Raw genomic sequence first — 12,396 nt, 5'->3', positions numbered from 1 at the left:
GAAACTCTGTGTTAGAAGTTTATCGCCCTGCATCCCTTCTTCCGCTAACATGCAGAGCAAGCGCCTGTGACATGACAAACTTAACTTAATTGGCAGATTCCTGCTGTCATTGAATCAGTTGAATAAAACCAACATTATAAACTCAAACTGATGCTCTACTCTTGATGTCAGCTTGTTGGTTGCTACCAATTCTAAAAGGCAAATTAAATTAGAACTGCTACTGTATGTACTTGAGTGTTCTTTAATCACAACACATAGTTGGATTGTAAAAATTAAGCCATCCATAGATAAGCACAGAAATTATTGAAAAATCTCGTTTGATTTATGCCTGACGATGGTATAGTCCAGAGGCTGTAAACTTAGAGGTGTTTTGCGGTTTTTAGGGGTTGAATTGCAGATGAATCAGAGGTCTAAAATAAAGGGGAGGTCACAGAGGGGAGAAGGATAATAAATAGATGCTGGGTATCCAGGGAACACGATCCGGTGTGCCGGACTTTTGTACCTTTAAAGAGAGCCTCAGTCAAGTGTCTTCCTTCTTCTATCCTATTCCACCACTCTTAATGCTCTATAAAGGGAAACCTTATAATGTGAACTTAACTATTGTTTTTAGGACATAGGTCATTTGTACATGAATTCTTGTTCCCAACCCATATTACTAAACTGACATATAACAGCAAAAGTGAAAAATGAAGGAAAGGACTATGAAGGACAGTTTTATTCATAAGGAACTGACTGGATTCTGAAAACTGAAAGGCCCGTACCAGAATGGAACCAGACCTGATTGCAGACTTGCAGTATTATCCAATAGCCTATATGCAAAATGATGTTAGCAGAAAAGGAAAGTTTTTTTGTTATAAATTATATATGTTATTGATAAATTTGTTAAGAGCATATAATATTACATTTTGATTAAAGATTACTGAGGAAAAAATACATAAAAGTACATAAATTTCATCTTAAGTCAAAATGAAATCAAAACAGACAATTCTTGTTTAAAAAAAAAAAAAAAAAAAAAAATAGTAATACATACACATAGCAGTAATTATTATAAATGATTTATCCGTGCATATTATTGTTTTGTTTTGTTTTTTTGTCCATGTGTCCTTGTAATTTAAGTCAGCATGAAACGTAAGTTGTGTTAGTCTTTTCTTCCCTATTGTGACATATCCGAGTGAAACGGCTTCTCTAACAAGAAAAAATGTAGGGTGTAACTATTTTGTCCATCGGGAATTGATTGGACAAATGGAATGTTGTCGTTTGCTATTGCTGTGATCTCATGTGAGTGACAGGTTCTCCTTGAATATTGTAACTTCTGTTTAAACCAAATTTGCAGACTTTAACCAAAGCCACTTTAAGGCAAGCCTTCAATATTAGAAAATAAAGCATAAATGCAGCAGTATGCAGGGAAGGAGACCGTTTTTTTAATCGATGTCAATGAAGTAGAGGCATGAAGAGAAGTCAAACAATTTTGTAACAGGCAGGATTCAGCTATTCTCATGGATCACGTGTGCCTTGATAACCAATCACATTACAGCCTTAATGTCTTGAATTTCTGTCAGAGTTGTACAACAGTCAAATACAATGACATTAAGGCTGTAATGTGACTGGTTATCAAGGCACATGTTATTCAAATTAACCATTACACCTTCTCCAATGGTAGAGCCACGGACCTAATAAGAGTATCTCTGCTTTAACTAACTGACCAGCAACCTCGCAGTCTCATGTCCTTTGATATATCTTTCCCTACACATGCCAAGCAGCAAGTTATTTTAGACCAACCCCCCTACACACACCCAACACACAGTTAAGCATACACTGCTCACACCCAGGCAGATAACTTTACAAACATCTGCAAATTGTGTGTCCTCATTTTGACATTCCTGAACAGAATCCAACTTTAACTAAATGTTTTGCCCTGCTGTACTTGGTTTTAGTTTATGGATGGTGGCAGATTCCCACATACCCACAACCAAAGTGAAAATACTTTTAACTTATTTGTCACTCAATACAATCTCAGAAATTCACTGTGCACTTGATAAATATCAAATAACTAAAAGCATTAGAGAAGTGTTTTCTGCATCTCTTTATGAAGGTAGAATATTTCGATGTCATGGCAAAATAAACTTTACATGTTGTGAATGAGTTTGCAATCTGAGATGAATGTGATAAGATATAAAAAACATTTAGCACAAAAAAATTGCAAGAAAACATGCCTTTTGATTGAGTTGTCCTCATAGACTGAAAGCATAAACAATCATAAAAGTGAGTGACGTGACAAGTGTTGTACATTTCACAAAAAAGGATCTGGTTATTTTAATGAGTCATTCAAAAAGACTCTCAAACTCATGAATTATCAGTTTGAATCCTTCACTGAATTAACTCATTGGCTGTGTCCGAAGTCACCCCATACCCTTAGGGTGCATTCACACTAAGTAGTCAAAACAGCAGCGGGAATCCAGCCATCATACACACAAATGATCTGCTGCGTGGAGACCAATACGAATCTCTCATGAAGCCAATACGGAATATAACTTATACTGCGATTCATCGACTAGCCGCTAGGGACAGGCTCCAAAAGAGAGCAGAATCTCATAGAGTCCCATGTTAAATTGGCCAAGTTTATAGCATAAAAAGACATGTTTACAAGTTGGTTCAAATTGTGGTTTTGGTCTATACTGCTATTTTTGCCCTTCATGACAACTCTGAGGGGGGTGAATTTTTTTATAACTACTCCGTTTAAATTATATTAAGCCTTAAAGTTCTGCATAATTAAGGGCGTGGTCACTTGAGTGACAGGTAGATGCCGCTGCTGTCTGTGAGCCGTCATGTTACCTCAGCTGCCGCTGAATTTGGCATCTCAGCCGTTTGTGTTTTTTTTCTCGATTATTTTATACAATTATAAAATATGGCTTGCTGCATGATATTCGAGACTGATGTGTGTCTGTATGCATGCATGGGGAAGAGACACAGAACACACGTTGTTGGATCGTGGCATTGGCTGAAAGTTTTGATTGCGCGATTTACTACAATGACAATACCAGGAGGATATACAACTCTGACAGCACTGCTTGGATATTATAACTGAAACTGCTGCACTATTTTGAAAAAAATATACTTTGGACACAGGCTCATTTGTTTGTTAGATACGATCGCTGCTTAGATTGCATCCTTTCTTGAAGAACGATGACAGAGAGCAGATCATTCAGAAGAAATGTGAAATGTTTTTTGTTGGACAATGTTTTGCAATGGATATTTATATTTTACCCAAGTGCCACAGATTGGATTCATCTCGCAATCTCTATTATAAAGGTACGAAGTCCCATTTGATGTTCCATGTTGTTATTTGCACACCCAACACAAATTACTGGTGTTGGAGCATCTATATCTTAAAAAAACACCGTAAATTGACATTAAACCTTTAGAACTTTCTGATGATAAAACTTATCTTTATTAATAATTTAGATAGTATCTAGATAGATAGCTCCTTTGCTTGCTAACGTGGTCACGTCGAGCTAGGCGGGCGTGGTTTCAGCAACCAATCACATCAGCTCAAACCACCTCCCCGCCTCTTTGCCCATTTTCAGTTATCCGGGAGTGATGTGCGGTGACGCGCAGATAAGATGGCTGCGGCCTCTTTTTCGCTTCAAAGCTGCTGTTCAGGGGTCTCATTTATAAAACTGTGCGTAGGATCCCTACTAAAAGTGTACGTACGCGCAAAAGCTAGATTCTGCGTACGCACAAAAAAAATCAGATTTATAAAACCATGCGTACGCCAGAACCTGCGTACAAATCCCTTTATAAATCCCAGTCAGCGGAAGATTGTGCGTACGTGCATCTCCACCCTGTCTCCTCCCTGACATCACCATATATGGAGCTTATGACGCCTAGTTTTACTATGCATAACCTCATCTGCATATAATTTCCATACATATTCCCATCCACGTGACACCATGGTTAACACCGTCAAAGGTACAAGACATTGGAAAATATTAGATATGGACTATAAATGCCATTTGTGCCACACATTATATTGATAAAGATCATCCAATATCCTCTTTATGTTTTAGAATAAATATATCAAAATATCCATAAAAACAAAATTGTATAAAATACTTCAGATAAAGGTTTTAGGATAGAGTTGATTCATTCATTTCCACAGGCCAGATAGTATTTTAATAGTTTTAAACAATTCAAATCAAATTTATGCAGTTTTGCTGATGAGGTGAACATATCTTTTAGGAAGTTTATAGGCTATTTTTAGTGGAAACAGATCAGACTACTTATTTATTGCAGTGTAAATACAATTGTCTGACTCGGCGCGTCACTGACAAAGTATTTTAAAAAGAAAACATGCAAATCTTACCGTTTTCCTCAAATTATATCCTTCAAATACAGTGGTAACTGTTTGAAGATCCTTCACACGACATCAACACCTCCTGCAGCTGTGGTTGTACAGGAAGATATTATTGGACCTATTCAAACTGGACAACGGACCGTTCGACCACCGAATCCAGCAGTGTTTTCCATAATATCTAAGTTAAGTGTGCATCACTGATCGTCATTCTCGAAAACATATTTTGTCATAACATCTGCAGTTTAGTTTAAAGAGGAATTATTGTGCTTCCCGCGCTCCTCGCTGTCATTAAAACAGCGTGTCACTGGAAAAGTGATCGAAAGTAGCACATCTACTATCTCAATTCATATCACTTTTGTCTCCAGAATGTGCGTACGCACGGCTCAAAGTTTGCTTAAAGGTGCGCACATTCTCCCGTCAAGTTTGTTTTTATAGATCACAACCTTTGCGCAGGAACTGCCAGTTCCTGCGCAAAGGTTGTGATCTATAAAAACAAACTTGACGGGAGAATGTGCGCACCTTTAAGCAAACTTTGAGCCGTGCGTACGCACATTCTGGAGACAAAAGTGATATGAATTGAGATAGTAGATGTGCACGCTTTATAAATGAGACCCCAGAACTCTATGGGTGACGTCACGGACGCTACATCCATATTTTTTTACAGTCTATGGTGGAGACACACGTCTGATGACTGTCATGGGCAAACTTGCGTCTATGACAAGAAAAACCGACATGCGTGAGGATTCTTTCCACAAGTGTGAACGCACCCTTAAATAGGGCACTATTTGTGGGGACAGCCATTTGGTTTACAAAACCATATTGGACATTATCAAGAGCACTCATTCAATCCCATAATGCACCGCAATAATAAGTGTACAACCGATGTACTCAACCGCACTCAACGAGCCTACTCCATAGGCAAGACCATCCCATTTAACAATGCTCAGTCTGACCTTTGCGGCCTTTAAAGTCCAGTCCAAGTCCTTAGAAGGAAGCAGCCTTTGAACTGTCTGGGACACAGCTAATATTGCACTCAACAGCTAGAAAATACCCATAATGCACTGTGATGGTCGCACCTAATGAATTCCAACATCTTGCCAGAAGATGGCACCCGCAACTGAATCATCCATCCATCCATTTTCCAAACCACTGGTCTAATGTGGATACAGCGTAATATCATACAAGTATAAATTTATTTTTAATTTATTAGTAAATTGTTCAATTATGGTTTATACATGCTAGTTTCCAGTTCAAAATAAATCTTTTCATCTTACTACTGGAGCTGTCAATTGCATAGTTTCAAATGATTATTAAACAGCAAGCACTTTACAAAAGAGGCAGACTTAGCCTGCGTTCCATTCGGAACAAGGGCTCATCCCTATGCCCTAATCCCTTCAAAGGGGTTACCCTCCAGAGTGAGGACTTCGAAGGGATGAAGGGTGTAGGGGTATAAAAAAAAAAAAAAAAAAAAAACTTTTTCTGGAACGCTCTTCTGCATCATCTTAAAGAGACAATCGAGGAGAAGTAGATTGCGCAAGCTGCGCCTTTTGTTTAACGTTAGTTTATTTATTTATGGTTTATCGCACCATATTGTATAGTGTCTATGTATTTGAAATATTTGAATGGACTGATAAAGGGAGCTGTAAAGAATTTTTGTTGAAGTACAATGTCATTTTGATCATGATAATGTACCAAATCTAACTCATATAAATATTACAGTAGTATAGAAAAATACTATACATACATTTATAGGTAAAATCGAACTACGAGCCTCCGGTACCCAATCTGTGATGCCAAACAATTTCCCTGTGCAAAGGATCATGAGGACCCAAAGTGTCCATCAGTGGTACCCTTCGAATCCTTCATTCAGAAGGGCCCTTTGAAGTGGCTTTTGAGCACTTCGGTTTGGAACAACCCTTCAATATGGCGACCATGATTATTTTAACTACGAAGTGCCCTTCGGAGGGCGATACATCCCCTTGGAACACGCCGTCAGTGTACAAATTCCCTCAATCATTTTCATTCACTCCTTCGAGTGGACTATATTAGTGGAATAATGTAGGGCAATTTCGAACACAGCCTCTGTATCTGTCAGACCAGTTACTTAATATACATCTGAGTCAAAGTAGATCAGAGAGAGGTATTGTTGTATGCGGGTGTTTACCGAGACAATAAAAACAGCATGTCAACAAATTATTTTCAGGTAATGATCAAAGTTTTGTTTTGATTTATTCTGCCAGTGTCAGCAGGTTATTGCATTCTTAAGGGAGTTGCAGAATCACATTGTTTTTCAAAAGACACAACTGTTATAACCTTATGAAGCACAAAACAGAACAGGCCTTATGCGTCAGAGAAATAAGCATGCAGACATCTTCAGAATTTTGTTTGAACCACTGATCTATATGTGGTTTGAACTTCCATTTTGCAGTAGCTCTGTATATTTTTATGGCATTGCTGTTGAAGAGTAATTAACAGGTGAAGTGGATTTACTATTGTAGAGTTGACAGCTGTCATAAGCATTGTAATGCTTGAAGCGGATGATATAAATGTCAGTACACCAGAAAGATTTTAAAGCGGTTAATTCAAAAATCCATAAGATCTTACCTTCATGCTGTGGACATGCAAACCGGAAGACAGCCTGGAGGTGTGCCGTGTGAGCGGAGCTGAAGGGTGACGAGCACGCGCAGCTTTTGGCATAGCGATCGTCTACAAACTATCAATGGTCAGCTAAACAAATGTATTTAAAACATGGGCACAGAATACGCGGGGGACGTGTCCCCCACACTTTTAATAAAATGTAAATTCGTCCCCCACACTTTTTGCATGACCTGTCATTTTATTCTTAACTAAAATGAGGTGATCTAAACATTATGGAGCACTCACTCTCATGTAATATATGTTTCATTCATACTGGAAGCCAAAGGCCGCTCTCTTGCAGAAAGTCCAAAACGGTTTCGTAGAAGTAATTCAGCTGTTCGCTCTAGCAGCAGCTGAATAAAATGCAGAAATGTATTGACTGAAACGTGAAGACAAACACACAATTGCAACAAGATATGGTTTATGTGTGTTTTTCAAGCCATCTCAAGGTATTTATTGACAATAAAGTATATGAATAATGCAGTGCTAATTGACAACCTTTTTAATGTTTTTGAAAGAAGTCTCTTATGCTCGCCAAGACTGCATTTACTTAATCAAAAAATACTGTAAAAACAGTATGAAATTGCAAGTTAAAATAGCCGTTTTCTATGCGAATATACTTTAAAATGTAATTTATTCCTGTGATTCAAAGCTGTCTTAAGTGTCACATGATCCTTCAGAAATAATTATAATATGATGATTTTCTTGTGGAAACCATGATACATTTATTTTTTTTCTGGATTCTTTGATGAATAGAAAGTTCAATGAACAGCATTTATATGCAATATTGTCACTGTCACCTTGATAAATTTAATGCATCCCTAATGAATAAAAGTATTGATGTATATTTTCTAATCTTACCACAAATGTTTGAATGGTATCATGGTTTCGACAAAAATATGAAGCAGCACAACCGTTTTCAACATTTATAATAATCATAAATGTTTCTTGAGCAGAAAATCAGCATATGAGAGTGATTTCTGAAGGATCACGTGACACTGAAGACTGGAGTACTGATGCTGAACATTCAGCTTTGATCACAGGAATAAATTATATTTTAAAATATATTCACATAGAAAACATCTATTTTAAATTATAATATCCTATTAAGGTTTTTACTGCATTTTTTTATTACATAAATCCAGCCTTGGTGAGCAGAAGAGACATAAGCCTATTTCAGTTGTACAATAACAAACTTTTGATAGGTAACGTTACTGTATTTTCTACTTTATTCTGTGATCCTTTTTTTTACATTGTATAAAATCCATGAGGACTTAATGGACTTAAAGCACAAATGTTTGTAGTACATAAAACAATCATAATATTGTCATAAAATATAGGGAAAAATTTCTGTCCCCCTCACTTCTAAAATGATGGCTACGCCCAATACACCATCGCATCGATCGTACTGACATTTATAACACCCGCTTCAAACATTACAATGCTTATGACAACTGGATAACTTTTGAATCACTATAATGAATATAGCTAAGTGAATGATGAATAATGAATTCATAAATTCACTACTTTCGTGTAATTTATATTATATGTACCTATTGCCAACAAAACAAACATTTGATGCAGTTTTACTTACCACCTGCGGTTGGTAGAACTGGGCCTTGTTTATAAAACCGTAAGTGCCGACCCTGAGGGCTCGAGCAGCCGCGGAAAAACACGAGATATTCTCCATTCATTTCAACCAATAAAAAAGTGATTGCAACTATTAAACACTTTATCCTTATTTTGATAGTTAATTTAAAGCGGTTTCTGTTGTTATTTTAATGACAAATATCGAGAGCGCATCAATGTTATGCGTGAGCACAAATCGCTCAGCTCAACTTAACGCTGGGTTCATTGGGAAGCAAGGTTATCTTTTCCTCACAACCAAAAACACACTTCTTTGGTGACATTGTTGATTTCGTGGTCTAAAAACAAAGTGACAAATCTTTCTCGAACAAGTCCTGTGCACTGCAGCGCTGCCGACGGCTTCTGTAAAGCCGAACGAAGCGCGTTGTTGGGGCGTGCACTTGCTTTCTCAAGCTGGTCGATGTGCGCGCGCGCGCTCTTCCGGGAGAAGTGGGCTGCGTCCGGATACTGGAAAATGTTGCCTTCGGAGGACACATTTCAAGGGAGTAAGGCATCAAGGCACGTCCGAATCAAGTGTTAGCTTCACTTCATATCTCCTGAGATACCTTCATCTGATTGATTTTTCAAGGCATAGATGTGTCCTTTGCTGTCTTTGATATCCCACAATCCTATGCTTTCCATTCTGTGACAGTTGAGCTAGAAAAATAAAGATGGCGTCCGAAAGTTGCGTTTGCTGGCCAGTTTGTGAGTAAATGTGCATTTTTGACCAACATTTTCCACTTTTGATATCATTGCTAGCGAGAAATTAATACTGTAGTAATTAAATATGTCTTTATTTCTCACCAAGCTCGCATTATATTGCGGTAGATCATTAAACTGTTACACTGCCTCAGAAGTCTGTCCGAAATACGTTTCATAATGTAAGGCACGGTTTAGTAAATTGAGGGAACGAATTGCTGGCTGCGTCCGAAAACTGAAAAATGCTGCCTTCCGAGGACACATTTCAAGGTAAGAAGGCATCAAGGCACGTCCGAATCCAATGTTAGCTTCACTTCCTCTCTCATGAGATACCTTCCTCAGATCGATTTTTGAAGGAGGCATAGATGTATCCTTAACTGCCTTTGATATCCCACAATCCTGTGCTTTCCATTCTGTGACAGTTGAGCTAGAAAAATAAAGATGGCGTCCGAAGGTTGCGTTTGCTGCTCAGTTTGTGTATAAATGTACGATTTTGATCAACATATTTAAATTTTTATATCATTTCTATCGAGAAATTACTACTGTAGTAATTAAATCTTTGTTTAGTTCTCACCAAAGCTCGCGCTATATTGCTGTAGATCATTAAACTGTTACACTGCCTCAGAAGTCTGTCCGAAATGAATTTCGTGAGGTACCTTCATGCATAAACGCTGCCATACAAGTCATTCTCTTATAAAATAGCGAGGCAGCAAGACAGCTACCTAGGTTTTCGGACGCAGCCAGTAAATTGTGCGCGTGATTTAATTTTTTTTATGCATGTCATGTGCGGGGCTCCATAGAATTCCGCCCTTTATTACATAATAAAGGGCCATACTCTGAAAAACATTTTTTAACATGAAAATCACGTGAATTACCAATCTAATCAGTAGATGACTGCAGAGGACCAATCATTAGTTCATTTGCCATTTCCACTCCTGTTTATAGTTCTATTACATGTTACTGAAGTATGAAGCATAGCATGAGCAGTCACAATGGACCCTTCGCTAAGCCCCACTGTTACTGTTGCTAAGCCTGCCAAGCTTTCGCGTCTGGCAAGTCATTAACAGTATGTATGCATCGGTGTCAGACATTTTCAAGGAGATAATTAGTCATTTTTGGCAAACAGGTGAAATATCTGAGAGAGCAAGCAAAAAAGGACTGCAGTATGCATTCAAGGGATATATCCACGTATGCAACCGATTAGAAAATAATTTGATCAAAATTGAAGCTAAAGCTCCCAGCGCGAGCAGCAGCCGCCTCATACGCTGACCATTCAGTTGGGAAACATACAATTTATTGAGGACAAGCTTTGTTCATCCACAGCAGGTTAAGTGAAATTTGTGAAAATAACCTAATAACTATAAATCAAACAGCTTATCCATAAATCTTGTGGAATAAACGCAAGATGTTAGCCTGACCACTTTGCAATGATAACATTCTCCCGCTTATATTTTTAGCACGCCAGGCTAACGTAACTCCGTCTTGCCTTTAATCATTTTAATTTCACGTTCAAATGCATTATAAACAAAGAGCCGTCTTTTTTTTTTTCAAGCAATGAAGTGCTGAGTTAGCTAGCTAGCTGACCTACTCATCAGATTGTCCTACCTGGGCTTACTGCATATGCATACATCAATATTACATCATTGTTGTCATGATAAATAACACAAAATTAGGGTATATGCATTATTGTAAGGGTAGGTTTAGTGTTGGGGTAGGTGTAGATGTTAATAAAGCCAAAGACCACGTTAATATCATGCTGGAAGCACAATCTGATGGGTAACGTTAGCATTTTTCAGATTTAGCTAACGTTACCTACTGTTTCAATGGGAGGTAGCAAAATCTGACAGGGTAGCACAAATTGTCATAACACCGGCATTTCTCCCCTTGGGTTTTAGGTTTCGGTAAGGGTACCGGGGGTACCGGGTATCAGGTTAACACAATCCATAGGCACAACGCTTCGGCATGTTACACAATATACTGATTCACAACCTAGGAAGCTAGGGAGCTGATTGAGAGGTTGCAGGGTTGGTCTGGTCACATTCACGTTAAGTGTGTTTCTCTGCCCTGTTTTGGATTATTGCCTGTTTGGATTAAACTTCGTATAGGAATTTCATCATTCTGAATCTTCCTCTGTTTGTCTGTTTGTCTGCCTGCAACGAATACCTCAGATTGTGACAGATGACCAGACCGCCCAAAATTGGACAATAGGGCAAAATTATCATCCTGGCTCAGGAGAGCCATGATTTTTTCTTTTGTAAAGGTCCAGCTCTCTAGACGACAAAACCCTGAAGACCTTGTTCCTGATCTGGGCTTCTTTCAACCACCCCGTCGACCTCCTAGACACCACAGGACTGGACTGGAGGGAAACAGTCATTAGGTGTCTGGAGAGCATCGCGTCCCGATCTGGAGCACAGCCAGACCCAGAGCACGCTTCAATACCATCATCCCTGGAGGAATCGTTTGTGCCCCCCACAGATGTTGAGGGTCAGCCAGCCACAATAAGTGAGCCAGAGCCCAAGGAAGAGAGAACAGGACTCACCATCGCCCCGGAAGTGGAAACCCGACGTGAATCTGACCAGGGGAGTGAACACGCGACACCAACGGCCGAGGGAACAAAGAGAGAAGATTGGCTGTTGGACTTCAATGGGAACTTGTCGACTCCCACCCTATCCCACCCAGTATCTGAATCTTTATTGCTTATGGAGAACTTTAAGGACTCTAATTCATCAGTCTGTTCAGAAATATTGCTGTAAGGACAGCAAGGTGAACATTATAGACTGGGAATTATACTTTGCATTAACCTGTGTGGACTGTGTTATGATTACTGTCATTCGGTCAAGTCTCATGTCATCGCCACTAACACAGAGCTCAGCCAGTTCTCCAGTCCTGTCGCTGCCGGATGTTTGAAGCCCTGCTCTGTCTCTGGGGAGTCCCTGCTATGACGTGAAACCACTGCAGCGCCCGTGCAAAAGGATCCTATGACTCCGCCTCTGATAACTTAACTCTATCTCGGCCCGTCGACCTGTCGGCTCCGTCTTGGCTCCTCCCACTATCGGCTCCACCAGAGACCCTCAGCCTAG

The sequence above is a fragment of the Chanodichthys erythropterus genome, chromosome 21, assembly GCF_024489055.1.
Source record: "Chanodichthys erythropterus isolate Z2021 chromosome 21, ASM2448905v1, whole genome shotgun sequence".
In the NCBI taxonomy this organism is placed as follows: domain Eukaryota; kingdom Metazoa; phylum Chordata; class Actinopteri; order Cypriniformes; family Xenocyprididae; genus Chanodichthys; species Chanodichthys erythropterus.
The sequence above is the reverse complement of the archived record's forward strand: the minus strand, read 5'-3'. Positions refer to the sequence as shown.